The following is a 13,469-nucleotide window of genomic DNA, read 5'->3' as shown; positions in this document are numbered from 1 at the left end:
CATGTGATTCTACCTAAATCCTATTTTTAAACATATAGTTTTAAAAAAAATTTTAAATTTGTTCTAATTAGTTATACATGACAGTAGAATGCATTTGTACATATTGATAAATCGTACATAAATGGGGTATAATTTATCATTTTTCTGATTATACATATTGTAGGATCACATCAGTCATGCAGTCATATGTACATGAGGTAATAATGTCTGTTTCACAATATATAGTTTTGAATATTGTGTAATTAATTATAGAAAAATTTAATTCTATGCTAGACACCTGCAAATAAACTAGATGATGCATAGTGTTCTCGTCAGCTTTGCATGATACCACCTAAAGCATGCATTGACAAAAACAATGTGGAGGAAAAAAGTCTATTTTGGTTCATGGTTTCAGAGCTTCAGTTCACATTCAACTAAATCCATAGCTCTGGGACTAAGGTAAGATAGAACATCAGCAGAAGGGTGTGAAGAGGATAACAACTCAGGACATGGCAAACAGGAAGCAAAGAGAGCTTCATTCGCCAAGAACTAAATATAAACCCTAAAGGCATGCCCCTAGTGACCTAGCTCCTCCAGCCACAACTTACCTCCCTGCAATTACCACCCAGTTCATCTATATCAGTGGTATGGTCCACTGGTTAGGTGAAAACGATCATGACTTAATCATTCCCCCCTGGATGTTCTTGCATTGCCTCATACCTGTGCTTCTGAAACACTTCATACCTAAACCCATAGAGAATGTAACATACAGAGGTTGAAAATTCATTCACATATATATATATATATATATACATATATATATATATATAATGTATATATAAAACTGTTTTTAAAGAAAGTGAGCAAATACACCACTGGGTCATATCTTCAAATATGCCACAATTTTAATTTTTAATTAATGTCTTAATTTAATTTTTAATGACTACTTGCAGTTTCTTTGGATATTTTAATTACCTATGTGTATAAAAAGTAAAAATGAAAGCTAATGTATAAAGATAATGAGGAAAATTCTCATTTTAAACTGTAAAGTGCAGGAATTTTAATTTTAAATGAATGATTAGTAATCATGTTTAATTTCTTAGATCTTGAATCTACTAAAATGATATCTAAAAGAATGAAATGACATTTAAATTCACAAGGAAAAGGATAGGGTGCAGGTCACTAGAGGTATAGGTATTTGTTTTTCCTTTTATGAAGAATTAAAAGCAAAATGTGCTGTTTTCTGGAAGAATAACATTTACCAAAGAGTTATATAAAATGGTTAAAAATTAAATATACAAACTTTGTGAACAGAGATCACAAAATGGCTGCATGTCTCTTCATAACTCTCCAAGTGGAACCCCAGGGCCATTGATGGCGAGAGCCCATGCATGCCCTCAACTGAATTTTTGAACTGGATTAAATTACAAGAACCACAGTGTCCTAAAAACTCACTTGGGCTTGTTTCCCCTGCATTGCTTAGTAGTAACAACCAATAGACTCTAGACCCATAAATTGACTGTTCACTTCTGTCAGTCATAATCTGTGCTAAAAAGCTGGTACAACTGTGGTTTCTGCCTTTCAGAACCCTGCCCTTCTCTTTGCTCCCTCAGAGCAAAATCCAGTTGCCACAAAACACTGTGTTTCCTGGTATCACACTTAGATGACTCTAAATAAATCCCTTCTACTCAAATCTATTTATTTTGCTTCAATTTTGTTGACATCTTATTTGGAAGAAAGCACAGAGATTTCCCTGAATAGTAAGGACACGTCCAAACGGGTAATGCTGCCTGGGAGTGTCTAGGAAAATTAGACATTTGGAAGACTCGTACCAAAGACCTACATCTACCTTCTTGAACTCACTATCTATTTAATACTTAAGACTTTTTCAGAAGATGTCAATGGTAAAATTGATATGATTTTGAAAAAATTTACAGAATGCACTGTGGCAACATCTGGAAGTCATGAATAATTCAATGAATAAATATTTTTTCAAAATAAAGCATGAGTAAAGGATCTATTCTGCTTGAAATATAGAACATTGAATTTTAAAGTAGAGAATAAGTAATGCTTTTTATATGGTTTTAGGGTTCACACTGCAAGCAATCATTTAAAAAGTATAAGACAGAGCTAAGGATTAATATGAAAGAATATTGATAATTTTCTTCTCAGAGCTGGATTTATCTAATATATATCAAGAAAAACAACATTTCCCAACAGAATAAATAGCCAAAGTAGATATGACATTATATTAAATCTGATATTAAAGAAATATATAAAATGTAAAACAATATCCTATTGCTTATTAAGTATTTGTGGGTTCAAAAAATAATTTTCATTAAAAGTACTTATTTTAAATATAATAGATTATTACTATCATTTTAAAATGAATTATTATATAAAGTTAAATATTCATCAGTTTTAATATGATAGTTATCAATATATGTATTCCCACATTACCAAAATTTTATTAGTGACTTCAGTAACTTTCAGTAGTGTAAACAAGACATGAAATCCAAAGTTTGAGAGCTATTAGATTAGAACAACTAAGTAATATGCATCCAGGGGTACATGGAAACTAAGTTTATTCTATTACATCAAAACTCATATTTTTTCTTACACCACCAAAGTATTCACCACAACCTTCTACTACTGCTAAGATTTTCTTGGATTCATGCATTCATCAACAGAAGAATCTGGTGCATGCACATAAGTGGGTAACAGTGTCCTTGAAGCTGTGTGTGTGCTGTGTGCATCTATATTCCATTTGTGGATGAGAGAGAATTCATAGTTGTCTTTGTGTGTTTTAACAAAGGTTAATGTCAACTCTCCATTTGCCTGCAGCTTGTTCTTAAAAATCAAAAGAGTATATGCAGTTTGTTTTAAGGCCAATGAATTTAAATATTTTTCTCAGTTTTACTATTGGTCTTTATCTTTCATAAGCAGTACAGAAAATGAGAAGTTTTAAGATATACCTTAGAAATTGAATTGTGTTTCCTTCATTTATGCATGCTATTATAATTAGAGTGTACACTTAAAGATATTGATTGATGAATATATTCTCTTGATTACCTTATCACATGTGTTAAGAAATTTTTGGTACTCACAAATATTTTAAAAATTTTCTGCTAATAAGATATAGCACAAACATTTTAAAAAGAATGACAAATAAGGTAGTATTGACCTCCACAACTGGATACTTCAGTTCTTTCCTTTCTGAAAATGTTATGCCTTTATGCATATCTGTATGTCTAGCACCTCAATTAAGTATATCTCTCTTGATTACTTTCTCTTTCTCAGATCTAGGAGTCTTCAAGCCTTGCTAATCCAAAACCTAAGGACAAACAAAAATGCATATGATAAAATTATCATAGTGTAAGTTAATTCTTTGTGTACCAAAGCCTCTCTGATCTAGGCTTGCCCTCCTTGATCAAAGTCATCTATTAAAGTGTTTTTATTTACTCAGAATAATAATTATTCTTTATCATAAAAAATAGGATTTTAAAATAAGATTTTCCACTTACAGGTGGAAACAGGAACCAATAAAAATGATGAAATCAACTAGCAAAAGCAGAGAAGGTGGGACAAATGTGTCTAAGGGTAGGAATATATGGCTCAATGTTTTCAAATATTTAGGGAAAATTAAATAAGATGAATTTTTAAAAATATGACAACAAAGAAAAGCATTCTTAATATCACATGATATTATCCATTATCTAAGTCAATGTATAACAAAAAAATAAATAAATAAGGAAAGAAAATTATAGTGTAACACCTGCATGGATGATAATTGCATTAGAAAATGACTGTGTACTACATATTTACAAGAAAATATTTATAAAACCAAGTAGACTAAATATATTAAAAAAGAGTGTAAAACACTACATGCACTATGATTATACTGTAAAAAATGTCAACATAAAAATAATTATTGGGAAGTAAGAGCAGAAAATATTTCAATATGGGCTCATTGATCAGATTGTCTATATTTGAAACAAGCTTATTAGAATTTTCTTTACTTTTGTAAGTTTTTTTTCCCCTTAATTCCCTAAACCTTAGCTTCCTCACTTGTGAATTGGGGATACTGATAAAAGTGCCTCCTTCTGCATGTGGAGAAAACTGAGTGTGATAATCCAATGGTTGGTACTTGGCTGGACTCGGTAACAGACCATTAGTGAAAGAAAAATACAGAAAAACAAATGAATTAGATACTTTTGAAAGATTGATTATAATTTTTTTAAAGAGATACTTGATACTATAGACAATCTCCATTTTTTTTTTTTTTTCCTGCAGTGCTGGGTATCAAACCCAAGGCCTTGTGCTTGCAAGGCAAGCTATCTCCCCAGCCTCACAATCTCCATTTTTTTCACCCAGGGAGTTTCTCTGCAAATGACAGGACTACTTACCCAACAGATTTGTTATAAAAATCAAATGGGAATAAAACCATAAATAGTACTTGCACCTATTTAAGACTCGCATATATTTTTAAAGTTTAGATCTCCTATTTATTATTATTATAATAAATAATATTATGATGATAGTCTGCATTCATTTGAGCTTTTATAACTTAATGTAACACAATGATCTTAAAATATTAATTCAAAATAGAAAAAATACCCAAGGAAGAAAAGATCTGCATGGATTACCCTGTTGCTTAAAGATAGTCCCATTCTTCTTTTTCTCAATTTTGTGAATCCAAAATTATAATGTAATTATTGCATTATGGACTGTTCTGCTGTAACATTTAAGCTTATTTTGAGTATAGGTTAAAATATTTGGTAATATCTACCTGTTCACCTGGGAGTTCACAGACCATTTAATTTCATTCCTTGACATTTTTACATTATATTTTCATTTCAATGTTTATGGGTTCTGTGATAGGAAATAAATGCACACTGTTGTGCAAATGAGAATGAATCCTCAAGAAAAAGTGTAATCTAGGAGATATATAATCTTAATGTGAAGCAATATCAGCTTCTTACAATTCATATGCTTTACTTGAATAATAACAATAAAAAGAATGAAATGAGAAATGTCAAAGATAACGTTATGTTTACTCATCACTACATATAATATACCAGATATTTCAGAATCTGGGGAGTATATCTAAGGTTTAAATAGAGGAAAATAATGCAAAATATAAATATATCTATGAGTGCACAAAGTAGAATAAGTTACTGGAGTATGATATATTTCACATGCTTTAGACTACTTACTATAAACATACAGATTCAACTATCTCAAGTATACAAATAAATGTCACTAGGTCAGAGTCTGAGTTGTAATGTATGCCTTTAGAAATTCTAGGGCAGAGTCAAACATATACACTAATGTGGTGCTACAATTGCTAAAATATCATAGTAGTTATTATGAAAAAATAACATAATCTATAATAACACAAAGTACTGTTCACCTTCATAAAACAACAAGAACCTAGAGGTATGTATTATATGGTGCTTAAGAGCATTGACCCAGAGCAGCATCTTTGGATTTAACTCTGTCATTTATTAGTTGTGCCTTTAGATAAATGTTCTCATCTCTTTCTCCTTGGTTTTCTCATTAGTAAAATAATAAAAATTATAATTACTTATACTAGTAATGCACATCTATCATTAATATGAAATGAGCAAATGCTCATGCCGACCAAGAAACAGTTGCTAGCACATTATGTAAGCATGCAATAAACATTACCTATTTATCGTATGTGTGTGTGTGTGTGTGTGTCTACAAGCCCTAAAGCTTCTAAATTTTTCTGGGTGATGATTTCAGTGATGTATCTATAATCATTCCTTGATAAAATGTCTCCATAATATTTTATATATGATCAAATTTCTCAACTGCCAAAATTAATGTAGGTTTGGCTGGGGTATCTCCAGTTGGTTATGTGAATATTTTATAACATGTTGATGAATTTACATTTTTTTCAATTATAACAGTAAATATATAATACCATTAGTAGATAAAGGATCATCTTTCATTTGATGTTTGTCAAAAAATATGGTAGGAAATAAGACAGTATAAAGAGTTTACATAATCAATAGAATATAGCAAAAATGTTATATTCTGACTATTAGGCAAAAACTTTATCTTGGAGAGAAATTTCTTTCTTTTCCACTAATTTAGTAGTTGTGTGACGTGGGACTAGTTATTTTATTTCTCTAAATCTCAGTCTTTTGTCCCAAAGAATATTTGAGAAAATGGAATATTTCTCATAAGTTCGTGAAAATTTGAAGAGATAGCAGTATGCAGACACTGAAGCTGTTAATAGCAACATTCAGTTATTTAAATTATTATTCAAACTCCAAATTCAGTCCCATTCATTTCCTCACTTTTCCTCAAGATTGATGTTCTTGGTTATAGCTTCAAAATTTTGAACACCACTTTTTTTCACCATGTCCACTCTAACATCCTGGTTCAAGCTTCCAACAATTTTAGGTAGGACTACTTGCAAACTTCCTGAGAGGCCACGGTTTCACTCCTGAACACATACCCTGTACATGGTATTCTCCACACTCTAGCCAAAGAATACTTTTGCAATGTTAAATCATGCAATCATTCCACACCTATACTCACAACTATTTTTATTTTGTTTTTGTTTTCCTCACAGCATTTAGTATATCATCCAAACTCTTTATTTTCGGTTGTCCTTCTTACTTATGCCAAACCATCTACCATCTAACTTTATCTTCTTGATGTTTTTAAAAATAAGTAAATTTGTATTTCATGATCTTTGCACTTACTTACTTCAGTATTTTAGTTTTTTTTTTTTTTTTTTTTTTTTTAAAGCTCTGTTCAAAAATATCCACTCTCTATTTCTTTACTGGTCTCTATCAATCTATCTGTATGTCACTGCATGGTATATAGTTACAGTACTTGCCAAATAATACAATAAGTACTGTATCAATTAATTCAGAGCTGTTATAATTATTATAAAAATGAGATCCAGAATATACATAATTCTTTTCCTGATTCCAAAGTTATAGTTGCTAATAATTTTTCAGATTTCATAAAATAAAGTATTTATAAAAACTATATTAAGAATCACATCTCAATACTACATTCTAAGAGTATTATTAAGCCTTTTGACATACTCTTCATACTAGTTTTAATACATTTAAGAAAAATGAGAAACAGTTTGAGTCAAATCTGCATCTGTAAAATAGAAATCTTTATAGCTATTTGAAACAAAAAAGTTTCATAGAAGGAATTAAATGCTTACAAAATCATTGAATAATAAATACAGAAAGTTACAGGAGATCATTGCTAGTTTCCATTTGTTGTTTACTTCCAAGGTGTTAGGCAGTTGTCAATGGGTATTCACAGCTACTTATATAAAAGAGGTAGATGACTAATAGGGAAACAGCCAGAACCACTGTGAAACTTTCCTATCTACCCAATGAATTCTTGTCCACTAATGTTGGTGAAAAGATAATATGCCCCAAAGTTTTTCTCCCTCAGTCTTCTCCATCTCTGTAAATGTCGACTCTTACTCCTAGTGGTTTATACCAATAATTCTGGTGATATTAATATTTAATCTCTCTACTTCCAAAATTTCAATATTACGTGAAGTATTGTTTGTTATAATTCTAAAATTATATTAAATATCCTTTCCTGTTTCCAACTTTATATGCACCAAAACATTTCACCCTTTAATTGCTTCAACAGTCTATATTCTTGCCTGGCTTTTATTTGTTCTTCATATGGGAGTTGGAATCATTTATAGTAAATTAAGTAGGGGACACTTCCTTAATATCATGTAATATTAAAATAATACTTGTGAAGTCAAGATGCAGCAATTGCCTATGTAAAGTAATAAAAGTTTTCAAGGAAGATAACAAATGCAGTTTTACTCTAAGTGTAGACTGGATAAAGGTAATGATCAAGCAATTATTTGATTAGAAATATTTTTTAAATAAGGAATAAAAAGAGTTATTTCTTCTAATAAGTTTGTCTTACTGATGATAAATTTTCCAATGCTCTCTATTCTTAACTACATTAAGCATATTAGAGTGAAATCATGATTCAGTGACTAATTCATGAAGTAAAACACAAATAGTCTAAAACTAAAGGAAAAAAGAGCAACAGCAGGAAATGGTAAAAAGAAAAAAAAAATCAAGATCCAGATGTAAGCTTTCTGTTCAATTGAATTAAATGCTAGAGGAAGTCTAAAATTTCATGTGGTGATTCTAAACCTGAACACTTCTTCATGCTAATAAATTCTCACCAGTCTTTATTTGCTCAATGTTGGAAATCTGCTTTGATAACTCAGCACTCACACACACATACACACACACACACACACACACACATACACACAATCATCTTTGAAGTTCTAAAACCTAAGACAAATTTAAGAAAAAATTAATACCATGGGCTTAGTCCCTCAGGGGAAAATGAAAGAAAAAGAGAGAGAGAAAGAAAGGAAGAAAGAAAGAAAGAGAGAGAAAGGAAAGAAGGCGTTGGGGAGGGACGGAAGAAAGAAAGAAAACTTGATTACCAGAATACACTCAATTTTTTTCTCAATAATCATTTACATTGTATTTACATTATTATTGTATTTACATTGAATATTTCTTCCTTAATCACTTGAGGAATATTAACACTCTGAGTAATGTGTAGCTTTTAATAATACCTCCTATATAACACATAAAAAAACAAAGAGACATAAAAAAGTATGTTGCTAAAAACATGCTGAACTAAATATAATTCAATTATAATTTTATTTTCCTTGTGTCTTGTCTTTTTGCATTTTCTTTTTTATTTTTAAGATGCAGTCCTATAAAGCCATCTGCTGATTTCTCTATTAAAAATCAAACCCTGTTATTTTTTCCTCAATCCTTTGGCTTTAATGTATTAGTTAAAGAAACTAGACACTTGACTTTAACATCTTAAATAAAACCAACCATGACCCAGGTACAGATTCACCTTTTCATTGTCGCCAATTTTTTTTTTTTTTTTTAACTAAGAACATTTGTTCACAGATAATGATAGAAAACTGACAAATGTTAACTGACAAGCACATGGTACTTATTTAACAAGATCTACAACCAATCATAGATCATATACCCTTTTTTGCAGTTATAAAATTCAATACAAAGACACCTAAAACAACATTAAAAAGTAGGAAGTAAATATATTTTCTTGTGAGGACTTATTTTTTTTTTAAAGTAAAGATTTTCTCAAAATAAAATTCAATGATATTCTTGTGTTTACCTTCGTACCCAACAGACAATATCTTTGTTCACCGGGAACAATTGCTATTTTAATTCATCAGTTTGGTTGATAATTTCTTCAGCAATTGTGACTAACCATGGCAACCAACAAATATCCACTCAACCTAATCTAGTAGCAGATCAATCACCTGCCAAGAGAGGTTATGTCACTGAATGTTTATTTTTTTCTCTCTAATGAAAAACAAATAAATTAAGCTAAAACAATACTTTTAAAAACCTCTATACTCAGATACTCATCTACTTTAGTAAGCTGCAAGCAGTTAAACACTAACAGAATCTAATAGTTCAAGAGTAATTAGTACTAAAAAATAATATATATATGTATATATATATATATATATAGATATAATATATATATGAGAACAGCAAGAAAATGATTTGCCAGTGGCATGTAATTTACACACTTCTGAAACATCTGTCCTCTCCCAGTTCTACTTTTTCCAAATTAATCCACATTTTCTGCTTTAAAAAATTTCAGATTGATTATTTCAGGCCAAAGGTGAAGTATATTTTATTCAGAAGACGTTTAAAACTATATTCAGCAACCTGAATAGAAATATATATGAGCAAATTTTATCCAAAAGAGAAGGAAGAGGGAATAAATATTCTCTTTCCTAATTACAGAAAAAAATGCTCTACCTATAAATGGACCACAATATATTTTCATTTGCTTTCTAAGACATGATATATATATTTATATAATATTTAATGATTATATATGATATGTATCATATAATGATATAATAATCATACATATAATATAATAATGAAACAATAATCATATATATCATGTAAGCATATACATATATACATATGATTTTATATATATAATATAATGTGTTTATATGTATATATATATATATTGTCTATAACTAAGTCAGATACTAGGGAATTGAACTCTGAATCTCATACATGAGCCCTATCAATGAGCAACACCCCTATAACCTAGAGATAGCATTTTAAGTCACCTACAAATAATATTAGAAACAGAATTTGGTCAACTAAAAGTAAAACTTCTAAATAATTATGAGGCAATTCTGCAATCTATAAATAAAATTATTAAATATATGTGAACAGTACTTAATTTACACTATACCCTAAGTCAATGAAATACTGCTTTGGGAAGATAGTTATTCACCCATTGCCTTCTGAAAAAAAATTATAGAATATAAGCCTTCTGGACTATCATAAAAATGTCACTGCTTAAATAACAGAAGTTAATTTTCTTCATTCTGGGGACTGGAAGTCCCAGATCAGAGTATCAGCATTATCAGTTTCTGGGGATACCATCATGTACACATCAACTGGGTGGGGAGAACTCTGAGAACTCGCTGGTGTATGTTCTTATAAGACCACTAATTCTATGGGATCATAGCCCCACGGATTGAAATTAATTAACCTTAATCTTTTTCTTTCTACGTTCCATGTCTAAATGTAGTCAAACTGAGAGGTTTTTTTGCAAAAAACTCCAAGTAACACTTTCATATTTCTTATACAATTCTTCACTCTAAAAGTAAATTATAGTATTAATTAAATATAAAAGTTTGTTTATATAAAATAAATGAGGTAATTAAACATTTTTATTAAACCCATAAATACATGGTATATATTTAACATGCAATTTTTTGGGGGAGTGGCACAAATATTCAGTTCCATAAAAGGTATGTTGTGAGTTATGAAAAAGGATGGGGAGGCAGAATCTAAGAGTTCTCCTTTAAATATCAAAGTGGTGCATATTTTCAAATGTAAATATAATACATTCAGTTACTAACAACAGGAGAAAGTAGAAACTAACATGTAAGCTTTGAATATGGAAACATTTTTACTTTTAACAAACCTTGTCTGCCAATGTTATTATAACATATGTACAATGGAATGAATTCAGCAAAAAATACTTTTCCACTTAAACATAAGGATGCAGCACTTGGAATTTTTAAATTCTTTACTACTTGTTTAAGTATCATAAGTCACCAAAATAAAATCACAACAAAGCAAAAAAAAATGGGGTTTTAATTTATTATACAGCAATATTAGCAGGAGCTTCAATTCATGTGAAGGTTAAATACAGGTTATTATGAGCCACGCTGGTGCTGTTTTATGAGTAAAACGACCTTTGCCCTTCACATTTCCAGATGTTACTATTTACTGTTTAATAGTCAAAACAGATCTCCAACCCCTACTGAGAACTGGCAGGAATTCATAGTACAGTAGAGCAAGCTATTTATTTAACATATCAACAGTGTTTGGGTGTGTCCCCAGTCAGTATATTCTCATAAATCATTATTATTTACATGTTTACTATGTTTTTTTTAAATTAATGGCTTGTGTGACTCTTTTTTCTTTCCCCCATTTCACTATCGAGTAAATAGTTTCAACTCTATTAGCTGAAAATACAATTTCAGTCACTTCTTTCAAAAAAGATTAAGAAAAAAGTTAACATTAAGTTTTCTACCTTTCTGTGTATCTGGAGAAAAGTTCTGATCATTCCCAAAATGTAGATGTAAAATCTAATCTGAAAGTGGTGCTAAGTATGTGTGATATAGGACATATAACTTTATTTAGAAAAATGCTTTTGAATAAAAGTATTATCACTAACATTTTTATTTAAGAAATTCATTCTTAAAAATAGCATGGAGCTTAAAATCAAGATATTTTAAATTTGTTTGGAAAGACAGTCATATAGGAATTGGATTTGTTTAATTCTTCCTATTTATAAATGGAAAAATTTGTACTTCTCTAACATGTAGCAGAATCCTCCATTCTCAGTAAACTTGGATTGATGTGTCAAAATCAGGGAGGTAAAAAAGAAATAAATCACCACCACATATTAATCTATCATATGGTTTAAAACATAACCCAAGGAAAAAATATTCTTACTCATTCCCATATGTATAATTTATATTTATATACAGTGTATATATTCACAGAGTAGTTTTGAATGTTAAATATATACCATGTATTTATGGGTTTAATAAAAATGTTTAATTACCTCATTTATTTTATATAAACAAACTTTTATATTTAATTAATACTATAATTTACTTTTAGGGTGAAGAATTGTATAAGAAATATGAAAGTGTTACTTGGAGTTTTTTGCAAAGTGAAAATATTGGTTTACACTTTACAATTAACCATGTTCCATATTTAATGGTTTCCTCCTGATGTTTTCCTCTTCTTTCTTTTCTGTTCTTCTTCTCCTACATCTATTGAATACATACTCTGTGGGTTTATAGCAAACCCGTAATGTGGGATCTCTTATTAAATATCACCACATGTACAACCCCTAAAAGTACAGATGCGTTTGCTCTCTTAGTGAGGCAGTCAAACTTTAGAGAGAGACTAGGTGAATTTTAGCTATTCTAATAGATACCAGTTTTTAATGTACTCAACTGGTGAGCAATATTGTCTCATCAGAATCAACAGCATGACCCCTAAGATATTCAAATTTTACAAAATCTATGAATAAATTATTTCAGGGAAAAAAGAAAAATGGGTGTTACTGTGGTTTCATAGTAGAACCTAGCATGAGCTCTAGGTGCATGTGGTCATGTCAATGGTGAACTCTATCAATATCAGCATCATCTGAGCCACTGTCAGAAACATACATTCCTGCCCCTCTCCCCTGGGTCTGCTGTATCAGAACCTAGCTGCAGCCTGACAATCTGTGTTTCAGCAAATTTCCCAACCGATTCTCCCTAGATTTTAGAACAAATGTCTCTGTGTGTTCAAGTCTTCCTAACTGACTGGAATTCAAAAATGAAAATACTGATTTGTTAGAAAAGATTAATTTGAAAGAATTTTCTATACCTAATCTGAGGGAAAATACCTTATAATTAAGTACAAATAAGTGCAGAAAAATTGATTTGATATTTTATACATTCCTTGAAGAGAGAAAGATACTTGTTCTCAATAATTCTTAGATATTGTTTATGTCCTTAAATTGAAGAATCTTGGGGTGAGAACAGAAAGGATCAACAACATATGAAAATGGAAGGAGTGAAGACAGTATGAAATGACAATAACTGAAGAGCAATATGCCACCACAGAGCCTGTGCATTCTAGCTACTTAGGTTCTTAACCATGCCAAAGTTTTGCTTAGGGACCATTTTGCCTATTCTCTCTCTCTCTCTTTCTCTCTCTCTCTCTCTCTCTCTCTCTCTCTCTCTCTCTCTCTCTCTCTCTTTTAATTTATTTTTATTGTAAACAAATGGGATACATGTTGTTTCTCTGTTTGTACATGGAGTAAAGGCATACCAT

Source organism: Sciurus carolinensis, chromosome 4 (genome assembly GCF_902686445.1).
Source record: "Sciurus carolinensis chromosome 4, mSciCar1.2, whole genome shotgun sequence".
In the NCBI taxonomy this organism is placed as follows: Eukaryota; Metazoa; Chordata; class Mammalia; order Rodentia; family Sciuridae; genus Sciurus; species Sciurus carolinensis.
This window is presented reverse-complemented; position numbering follows the sequence as displayed.